We start from the raw sequence: 12,055 nt of genomic DNA on the forward strand, positions 1-12,055 counted from the left end.
CGATCTCTTCCTAAATCTTTCCTCGGCCTCCTTTTGTTCCCAGTGGAAGTAATAGTTTTCTCAGCTCCGTCTTTGCACAAATCTATCAACGTCCTGTAATCCCCCGTCTGGTCTCTAGGTTTTCTTGCTCAGGCTGTGGGCCAGAACCTCTCCTGCTAGACCAGTTTGCCTGGTTTATATTTTCAGGAGTGTATCTAAGTTCCAAGTGTCCTATATTCCTAAGGCCCTGTGTTCCTCAGCTCAATATTCTGTTAACTCTAACCCTTTCATTTTTTGTGTAATTTGGATTGGCTGTGGGATTATGAATGGTGTTTTCTCATTTCTGGTGCAAAAGTGTGGAAGTTCTGGCTTCACTGTCCCCTATCCTCTGCAGCTGCAAGTCACTTTTTTCCACTTTCTTGGGTGTGTGTGTGTGTTTGTATCTTTTCCTAGGAAGCTGTGGTCCTGTGTTCTGTGTTAATGGCTGGGTGTGAACACCAAAACACACCAACCAGGTGTAGACCTGCATCAATAATTGACGCTGTCAGCAGGGGGACCACAACAGGTGCTGAAGTAGCAGCAGTCATGTAGCAGCCATGTGGTCGATGACACAGATCCTCACTAAAGTGCTCTCACACATATGCACACACACACATCCAAGTTTTCATTGCAGAGGCCTTACCAGGATCGCTTTAATACAGTATGTAGCTATTGTTATAGAGTGGATATTCAGTTATGTAAGTAGAATAAATCAGTGTGTTTGCTTCTCGAGGAAAATGCAGGCTCTCAAGCTGTTAAATGAATCAGTTTAGCGACGTGTGGTCCTTCAAACAATAACCACATGTGGCCATGTTGACACCTGCAGCCCCAAAACAAAATTCCACTGGTTTGCTATCACGTCGCTGAACAAATGAACTAAAAATCAACAAATGAGAGCCCTGTGGAGAGAGAGAGAGAGAGAGAGAGAGAGAGAGAGAGAGAGAGAGTGTGCGTGTGTGTGTATTTGTGCATGTGCCAGTTCATGTCATCTCTTTCCATGTGCCTTGCAGTGCTTTTAAGTGTTTAAAGCGACAACAATGAACACAATCTTAATGTTAACATTTTACCCCTGAAAACACACACACACACACACACACACAAACTAACACAAACACAAACACAATGCAATCACTAATCCGATGTTGACCCAGTTGAGCTGGGCAGTTGAACCTGTTGATCAGTAAACTTTAACGTACAAACACTCCTCATCACTAATCACACTCCTCCTCCTCCGCCACTGACTAAAACATCTCGACTGTGGGAGTGTTTCATTCACACCTGTGTGACCTCTTTATTGCTCCAGAACAACGTGCTTGTATTACTATCAGGTATGACAGGTTAGAGGACACACACACACACGCACACACATGCTCACACACACACACACACACACACACACACACACATACACAAACAAGAACGATTTGATCTCTGGGCACGAATGAGCTAAGAGGTCCGAGTGGTTTATCAGGGTTGGGTCAGTTTTAGGAAAGTGGTTTTGAGTATGTGTGTGTGTGTGTGTGTGTGTTCATGCATGCAGGAGTGTGTATGCATGTGTGTGCATATGTGATTTGCACCACCACAGCAACTAAGAGAGGGGGGCAGACTACAAAGATTGATTCGCCTGTGATAACAAACAGGTTAGGTAACACCATAGTCTTACACAGCAGGATTCACCCCTGAGCCCCCCTCCACACACACACACACACGCACACACACACACACACACACACACACACACACACACACACACACACACACACACACACACACACACAAACACACACATGAGCGCCCCCTGAAGGACCTCTCATTGTGGGCTAGGTCAGCCATAATTTACTCCAAATGTCTGACTGAATTATTGAACCGGGCGTGGCGGCTCACTGAGAGTAAATCACAGAGTTACATAACAAATGATAAGCAACAGAAAGAGCAAAGTACAATGGAGCAGAAAAGAATTAGATTATGCACACAATGAATGTAAAGTGGAACTGGTTTTCCCTTTCAATTCAGTTACACGTACATTTAACATTAAATATGAAATTACAATCGCAAAGAAACTTTTTATAGCGTCTTTTCATTCATTCAAATGTGAAACAGCTGAGGACCAGTTGCAGCCCAGCACCACAGTTATTTAACATAACACATTCATATATAGATGTTGGGGAACTTCACATTATTCCACTCCTTCAATTAGAAGTTCGACTTTTAAGGTCAGAGATTTTTGACCTTGAGGATCAGGGGTCATGTGGCAAGTCTGCTCAGGTAGAATGCCTCCCTTTCAGCTGGCCTCGCAGAGGAGGATTATGGGTTGTGGACAGAAGACGAGTGAGGAATTGGACACCTCGCATTCTTCACTGAAACCCATAAATTCGCCTCCTCCTCCCCCACACTGCACCGCCCGTGTCTGTCTTTTTTCCCGCTGCACTTTCTCTTCATTCCACTCTCACTGCTCATCCTTATAATCCATGCCCCGCAGTTTGCACAAGAGAGAGTGAGTGTTTATGTGTGTGTGTGTGTGTGTGTGTGTGTGTGTGTGTGCTCCTCGCTCTCTCTCTCTCTCTGCTTTGCACATTTCGTTGCGTGCTCGTGCTTCAGGTCTCCACAGCGCCCCCGCCGCTGGCTCAGGAATCCATCGCTGCAGCTGCACTAAAACCTCATGCTTGAATTAAAAGTGTGCAATGTTTTATAAGTTTGCATTTGAGATGGAAACGAATGTATGTACTTTAAAAAAAAAAAAGGCATGTAAAGCAACAGGAAAACCATCAGCTCCTTTCCTTTTGAATTTTATTTATCTGACGACCAGACGTTTGCCCTGCAGCATTGCCCCACCTCCCCACACCTCTTGTCCCTCAGCCCCTCAGCCGCTCACCTTCAGTCCTCCTCCTTTTGCATACCTCCCCTCCTGCGGACGTTCTCTCTCTCCGTGCCTGTGCTTCCACCGTGGCCACTCCCTTCCGCTCCTGATGACCTTCGCTCCCTTTCCTTGTCTCCCTTGTTCTCCATCTGCCCATTTAACTGCATTCCAATCCTCTGCCATCATACCTGCTTTTCACGCTGGCCTAGAGCCCTGCAGTTTCCCTCTCCGCAGTAAACCAAGCTCCGGACAAAGGCTCTTTGGTGCTGCTCTGGACTCCAGGCTTGCTGCTCCCTGCTACCACACAGGGAGAAAGACAGAGAAACAGCATTGGGGGGAAAAAAAGTGGATGGCTATGCCAGTGACATAAGGGTTTCCATCTCTCCCATTTTCTGTGTTTTAATATGGCCATAGGTTGCCTTAGGCTCATGGATTCATTTTAGTTGTTGTTTTTTTTTGTTTTTTTGTTTTTTGTTTTTTTATAAGGCACTGGCGGCCTTTTCCAACATCAGTTCTAGTGCACAGCGCAGGCACACAACCTCATCCGATCCATATATAATAGTCTTTTATGAGTCATCCGCGGTCAGGACGGCAGGCAATGATCCAGATTTGAGGCTTAGAATGGGAGATGTTCAAATTATTTTTCTCTTCTTCTTTTTCTTCTTTTTTTTTTTTCTTCTTTTCCCTACCAAGTGGCAGCCATGAGGAGTGAATCACGTCAGCTTTATTTCCCTTTCGTGAGTTCTTGCTGTTTGGCCATGCCATTGTGTTTCTCTTTTATTGTTCTCCTCTCATCGTGCCAGCGTACAATCTTGCTTACTTTGGAAGGTGTTAAGAGCCTAATTGCATAAGCGCTTGTTAGGTTATTGATTTGAGGATGAATGCCGTGTTTCAGATGCCAGCGTTCAGGTTTTAGAACATGGGAAAGTTTTGGGCTACAGGATGAACTGAGATGGCTGAGCAACCAAGCTGACAGCAGGAATGCTAAAGGTGCATAAGTACTACACGGCAGATGCTTCAAAGGCCAAATGCGATATTTGATCTGGCTTGTGCAGAGCCAGCCACACAAAGCTCAGGTTATTCATGTGGAGTATCTGATTGTTGCAGGGCCAGAGCGACACACCTTGGTTTCAATACAATGCCAAAAGTTAGATTACCACTCACCACTTACATCTCTGAATCTTGTAATTGTCTGACAGATATTATCTATGACAGAGCGTGAAACTCAAACAAAAGCCAAGTTGTAGTAAATCCATTGTCTTGGTTAGATTGGGCATTCTGATCAGTTCACCTACGGATGAATTTCCTTGTCTTTGTCTTGCCCCGCGGCGAAATCTGCAGCTTTCACCATAGCGCACTGGGTTGTCACCACAACTGTGATAAATTCCTCAAACTGCAGTGAGCAAATGCAATCATCCTCGAGAACATGTGATGGCTCCTTTCATGCTTCAGGTTTCAGTGACTTGGTTTAAATTGACGCTGACGTTGGAGCGCCTGTTCAATATGAATTTTTTTACTCTGAAATCCTTGCCTTTCCCTTTGTTTCTCTTCCAAACTGAGGCTTTGTTCTTTTGCGATCAAAGTGAAGACGGGGCTCAGTGCTTGCTATTCGTGATATCTCTCTCTTATCCCCTACATGTGTATTTTGTTAACTTACAAGCATACATTCGATCCCAGTATAACGTTGAACCAGCTCATAGTTTTCTTACCCCTCTCACCCCCTTTAGGCGGTAATGGACATTATTTCAATTAAATGTATTTAAAAAATGGATTTAAGTACATTTGAATATTTTTTGTCATTTGTATTTTGGACAGTCAAACGAAGGTGTAATTTGTACCAAAAAGCCTGTGTAAAACACATTATTTAATATGACATTTTATTCATAAATAAGACACATTTTCAGTTTGAACTGTAGAAAAGCATTTTCCTAATCTTTGGCTAAATGAAAGCATTATATATTTTTTTCTGCATTCTGTGAAGACCCTGAAACTCTTACCCTGACCCCCTAACCATCTCACTCATCATGCCTAAAACCTAACCAGCCTCACCAACAAAGGCAACGAGTACTGGCCAGTCAGAGGCAGAGTAGGCAGGCTCTTTGAGAAATCTTGAAAAAGGAATCTGCTAAATGCCCTGTTTTATCATCATCTTAAGGAACCAGGGCATCACCATGACCTAACTGTTCAGTTCCCTTAGTTACAGTTCAGTTGGCCGTTCACTCAGTCTATGGTCACTTTTACGGACAGAAGCCACCCAGCATGCACCCCTCAACCCCATGCCTCCCACCACCAAGACTTTCTGATTGGCCACTTCAAATGTAGGATGTGGGAGAGTCGCACAGAGTTCCCCATCATGTTCTCATTAAAGTATTTTGTGTTTTTATTTTGATGCATGTGACAAGCAATATAGTTTTGGATGTTCTCTGCTCGTAGGTGTTGGGCCGCGCCCTGGAGAATGTCAGAGCGACGTGACTCATAAATCATGACAGTCCTCAAAGTTGTCTGTCTTGTCATTCACAATGCACAACAATGCTAATTACCTCTAGGAGCTTCAAGCAAGAGAAATTATGGCATTCGATGGTAGCTGTCGGCCATATATCCCTCATTTAACACCCACACTTACTAACTGGTGATTAAGAGGACAGGAGGTAACCTTCATAATTCAAGGTTGATGTTCAAGAAGTTCAAGTGTATTTAGAGCCTTTAACCACAGTTACAAGGTCTTGCAGGCCCACAGCTTAAACAAAACCATATCCTCTGACCTGAACGTGCACAGCATGGAAGAAAAAAAAAACCCTTGAAGTCAGTAGAGGAAAAAAAATGGATGAAATCTTAGAAAGGATCACGGAGAGAGGGAAGCCCCCTCCAGGCTAGCCAGGATTGCAAAGGGTGCCAAGTGGGGAAATATTAGCCCTAATCCAATGGTAGAAACACTTCTAACACATTTGGAGCCTCAGCACTTACAAGATATGCACGAGAATCTCCAAGTTATGATTTATTTTTGTCTGCCATGATTGAAAACTGGGGAAGGGACTGTAGATTGCGTTCCATCCATTCATTACACACAATCTCTGAGGCTCTGCTGATCTGTTTTAGATGAATGGTGCATTTTGGAGAAATGGTGCATTTTGACACTGGTGTCTGGCATTTTGAATGTAAACCTGACAGGCCCACCACAGCGCCACCAACAGGCTGAAAACTTGCCAAGGTTCAACCAGATGTCTCAAACATCTTATATATATAAAAGAACAGTTACAGGGAAACTTGTGGTGTCATCATGGCCACTACTGACTTTTTCTCAAACAGATATATTGCATTTTAGAAGTAAATTGTTCATATTGATCAGAATATGCTCTGTCTCTCAGCCAGGATTCTCATTTAAGCTTCATCTCTTCAACAAAAGGCAAATTGGTTTCCAGAAAATAACAAATCTGCTTGCCACAGCCTGCAAGCAGTGCTGGCGGTCTGTCCTTTCAACAATATGTAGTCACTATACTCACTGCCACAATACAAAGACTTTCTCAAAGCATGAACGATTAGATAAGGAAAATGTAAACATTGCTATATTTGCCATTAGAGAGACTGTTTTTTCAGTCAGCTCTTGTTCATGCCACCCACACTAAATGTCCTCCATCTGATCTTTTGAAGCCAAATTATACCACATTACACAAGCATGATGAGATCCTCATTCAGCAGCCACACATTAGAGTAGGCACAATGTAAACAGTGCAATCAGGCCTTGTATATTATATGCTTTTGTGTGTTTAAACACACAGACACACCCGGCTACATACACAGACCCAAGCAACCTGGGACTTGAAAATAAACGTATACACTGCAGGTTTCCACAGAGAAAGTTAATGAGGAACATACACATGCATTTGCTTGTGCAAACATGTTGAATATACTGTATGTGCAAATGGAGGGAAAGGGAAGCAAAGTAAAGTGAAGACAAAAAAAGTGAAGCGAAGAGAAGAGAAGAGAAGAGAAGAGAAGAGAAGAGAAGAGAAGAGAAGAAACTTTCCCACATGTTCCCACAGTTCCAAGTAAAGTGCCACACCTGAAGAGCCCCGCCCAGCTCAGATCATATCACACCAGACAGTGATAAAGATTTTGAAAGCATATTATGATGAGAGGAGTCGATGTGGGTTGATACTCTCTGCAGCACAGCACTAATCGTCTGTCTGCAGCTGAAGGCTGTCTGCAGGCTACAGTTACACTACAACACTTGGCTCTTTGTGCCGTATCTTCGTCTTGTACTATACGATTGGTATTTCATATACTCATTATTAATAAGTTGAACACGTCATTGTCCCCCATGATCCAAGATTGGGGCACGGATTCAGCGCTGGCTTTCCGTCCATCTGTCTGTCAGTCATGCACAACTGACTGATCCTAAGTCCCGCCCTCCAAAAGCAAACCAGCCAATTGTAGCTTAGTAAATGTTGCTCGTGCACATATGGCTGTATCCACAAATGTGAATGAAGTTTCTCTGGATGTTGAGGTGTTCTAGACCAAACATTAACATCACGGTTGGAGGCTATGCTATACTTGACGTGACCTGAACCTGAGCAGAGCCCTGCTTTATGCTAAGTGGACAGGTACTTTTGCTAAGCATTGCCTGGGCGCCGACAACTTCCATGAGACGTACCGTAAAAAACAAGTGTCGCTGCTTTGACAATGATATGTTTCAATTCAGCAGAAGACACTGAGCATTTTGATGTATAACATGTTGCATTTTGAGTGAAATGATGGGAATGAACACAGAAAGAAAGAACCATTTAAAGCCAACATTAGTGTCTGTTGGAGAAGTGTGTGTTGGACATGGCAGAGCCGCCTTTTCATGGTCGTCATGTAAAAAGTAGTGTCTTTTTGTGTCTTTTGGTTTAAAACTGCAGGAACAAAGACACTGAGTAATCTGTCACTGAATTTCACTTTCTTTGTGGCTGAGTAAATAAACCTTGTCCGACCTAGCAACAGAAACTAAGGTGGCCGGGAGTTAGGAGTGGTCTGTTGCTGGGCCATTTTGGATGAAACTTGGGGGAATGTTGGATTTTAACACTAGAGTCCAGTATATTCAATATAAACTTGATAGGTTAACCACAGCGCCACCACCAGGCCATCAGGGCCCTAAATTCAATGCCCAATATCTCAAACACTGCCAGGTCAAATTTTAATGAAGCTTTGGGGAATTATGTATTTCTTCACTAATATCCAGTATCCACAAAATGAAACGGATTGGCTCGCCACAGCGCCACCATCAGGCCAAAAAGCCCCCAGTCCTTGTTTGCTGAATGGCGCATTACTGAGATTGAGAGGGGCTACTTGTTGAATGCCAGTCCACAAAGGGAATAGGTTTCAATTGATGCATAACTTAATTAAGTAATACTCTTCCTGGAGATTCATTTTGTCATGTAATGCAATTATGCTAACCGTTTTATATTTGAACATAGTTTTTGAACTTTTTTTTGCCGAGCCAGCTCAGACTCCTGTGACGCCTGTGTGACTCACAGTCACATCATGTTATGACCATGAAGTCACCAATTACTGTTTTAATTCAATATTCGGTTCTATAGCAAACACACCATCGCATTTCACTTCTCTGCATTTCTGCAGATTCAAATACACACCAAAAAATATTGTTTTCAGTGGAAAATAGTGTTGCAGGCCATTAGTGAATTTTTCTGTTGAACACTTTTGATCTGAAATGTTCTGAATGCTGCCTGTAAACTGTTGGGTGCTCTTCAACTACAACACTCAACTAAAACACTCAAATAAAGTAATTTACAGCAGTGGCGATGGAAAAAGCACATTTATGGGTGTGTGCATTTCCATCTTCAAATGTGCATGACTCTGTTTGTTTGTCTCTGTGTATATGATGTATATTTTTATGTGTTGCAGTGTGGAATGCATGTAAACCAGTCATCATGTTCAGACACAACCCTGGCACATGCTGCATTATAGCAGCGGTTCTTGGTTCTCGGACCTTGGGTCTGGGGATCCTCTGGGATCCTTGAGGAGGTTCCAGGGGGTCCACGGAAAAATGTGGAATATTTTAATTTCACCATTATTTAATTGACTAGTAGTTAGCCCAATGGGAGAATATACAAAAATGACAGTTCTGTTCATAGCCTCAGCCTCACTGACTATTGTAATTATGTATTTATTTCCTTTTTTTTATTAGTAGAGGTTAAATTGTCCTTACTTGAAACACATTTTTGCATAGGATACCTTTAATTTAAACAGGACTTTACAATCTTTCAAATCCGCTCAGTGTTCATGCTTGGACTGTGTTTTGTGCTGCCCGAACTGAGCCTTGCTTGCAAAAACCCAGCCTTAATTTTGGGACAGACACAATTGTTACTTGTTTACTTTGGCTGTGACTTCAACACTGGCCTGGCTCTGCTCTCCATGTTGCCTTAATCAACTGCAGTTGCAACAACCTCACAAACTCAAGACACCTGAATGGGCATGATAGCAACTTAGCGATGGCTGCTTAAGTCAACAGACCTGCCAGTGTGTGGCGTTCATCCTGACTCCAAATACAGTGTATAATTACAAAGTTATTAGTATTATAGTTTATTATAGTTGTAGTACTATAAAGCTGAATCACATAAACTGGCCCAGAATCAAATAATTGCAGGCAGAAAGCCTATAAAACATGCAGTCTCACTGGCACACCTCAGCTCAAATAGATTATCTCTCACCTGTGCCAAACCAGACAATGACACATCATCCTTTCTACCATAAAGACAGCCTTGAGTCACTGTATCTGCTTATGCATCACTGCTGCTTGAGATATGATCAAAGCATGGAGGGGGTAGTTTTCATGGATGGATCTCCCACACATGTAGTGTAAACAGCGTTGTTGGTGCATGAATCACTGAGAAAAAATATCTGCACGCCAGATCTGAATGGCTGCTTGTGGAACCTGATACTTCACAGATGTAAACATGCACTTACGCATACTGACAGAGACAGAGAAACACAAACAAACATACATTCACACACGCATAGATACGTCTGTCGTCATCACCCCTCATCCAGCTATAGGTTTCACCAAACCTTCAAAACATTTTGTCAGTTACCTGTGACGCTAGGATGAGCTATTTTATCCGTCTGATAAATACCACTCGCTGAGGTAAGTGTCAATTATCCCTGCCAGGGTCTAAAATCCTCCTCTGAGCATTCCCACGGCAACTGAAAATACTCTACTTTCCAGGCATCGCTCCAATGTTTTCCAACGTTACTTTTCTTTTCCATGCTTTTCTTTCTCGGTGCTGCAGAGCCTTTTGGATGTAAAGTGCTGACATTTGTAACACACTGTTGGTATTGTTCTGCAGCTAAAGGGGGGTGGTCGCACTGCGATTTACTGCGCTGAGGAGAGTTGCATTTTTACTGCTGTGGAACTGTATGGAGATGATATTTGTGTTTTGGAGAGAGAAAGAGAAAAAACAAAAAAAACAACAACGACAGTCCTCTAACATTTATTCACAAGTTCTTAACATGTCACACTGACATTTGATGATGTAACCTTTATTCTGCACACACCACGCAATACTAAAACTACAAACTATGGAAACTGAAATATCCACGATGCAGTGATTATATTATTTTAGTAAAGTTTGCTTCTTCTCTGCCTGAATAACTTGTTTTATTCTGCTTTTTAGGATGCCTTTTAACATGCAGTGACGCCTCTCTAGCTCGTTTACAGCTGTTGTTGCTGTTGTTGTTTCCCCAGACAAATAAATAAATAAATAAATAAACAAACAAATAAAAGAATCCTGATCATTCATAGGATTTTAGCTTTTAAGTTAAAGATTTTACTATTTCAGTGCAACTGTAGTGCAAGCGCAAGCATCACCTCCACTCCTGTAGAAGATGAGTTCATTAGCATTACTCAGCATTTCACCACGCGGCACAACAGTCAGCCGGCTCTTCCTTTACATATGCTGAGGATTTATGGTCTAACTAAATTGTTAAAAAGCTAATCCCCCTCAACTAACTGTCACCGCTGACATGCTACATGCCCTGACAAATGCCTCATACACACAACTTGCATTCTGCCTTGTTGAAATGCTGTAGCCTAAGGGTCTTTCCATAATAGCTTTGGAGTGCTGGTTGACAGACGCATCAGCAAATGATGTGTCCTTTCACAGAGGCAGAAATCTCATTAGTTTGTCCGCGTTTGAGCCCCAGCTCTGTTTGTTACAGCGATGTAATTGAAACCACTCACACAAACTCAAACAACGGAGGTTATTGTAACAAGCTTTTGGCATTTTAACTGGAAACAGAGCAGCTTACTTTTTTGCAATTTTCTCTACTTCTGCTCAGGTAAAAAGAGTGTACGTTGGCTCTGCATAAAAATAAATAAATAAAACATACAAATTGACAGACTTCCTTTTCCTGTCCAAATCTCTGCCAGTGTTTGTTTGTCTTTGCATTGTTCTGGGGGCCAGAGGGACTGTTATGGCTATCAGGCAGGCGTTCCTGCTCCAGAGTAAGTGCCAGGGGAACACGCATGTTGAGAGCCTCGGCACATTAAGATGAATGTATTTTAGCAGGGAGTTCTGTCTGTGAATGAGCTGAGCCTGTCCAGTCTCTCTGCAGGAAGAGAGACAATTACACATCCCCGATGACACATCCATGCTGCTGTGTTTCCACACTTGCAACTGCATACGCATTGTATGATTCAACATATCCCCGTGTCCATGGCAACCACACCCAAACTATTTCCATGGCGGTCGTATATGTGTCTGGCAAAGCCATCAGCTCTCTGTGGTAAGCTCGCTGCCATGGCGACCGTGGGTGTGGCGTGGGGTAGAGTGACAGAGAGGCGGGAGGGGAGGAACGGGAAAAAAGTCCCTTACACGGGGATCACGGGAGGACACGCATTCACCCAGAACACATGGTGTGTGTTTGCGTGCGTGCGTGTGTGTGTGTGTGTGGTTTTCTAGACGCAAACAAGGCAGATAAATGGCACATGTGAGGAACCAGAATTTGAAGAATAGGCACAACGAGAAGTGCAAGGGTTCCACATAGACGCACTTTTTCTACACACACACACACACACTCTGTGAAAGTGTCTCTGTTGAACAAAGCAGGAAATATTCCTGTTCATTCAGAGAGGAAAGAGAGAAAGAGAGAGAGACTAAATTCAGAAAGAGAACCCAGCTTTTT

Source organism: Myripristis murdjan, chromosome 7, assembly GCF_902150065.1.
Source record: "Myripristis murdjan chromosome 7, fMyrMur1.1, whole genome shotgun sequence".
Taxonomy (NCBI): domain Eukaryota; kingdom Metazoa; phylum Chordata; class Actinopteri; order Holocentriformes; family Holocentridae; genus Myripristis; species Myripristis murdjan.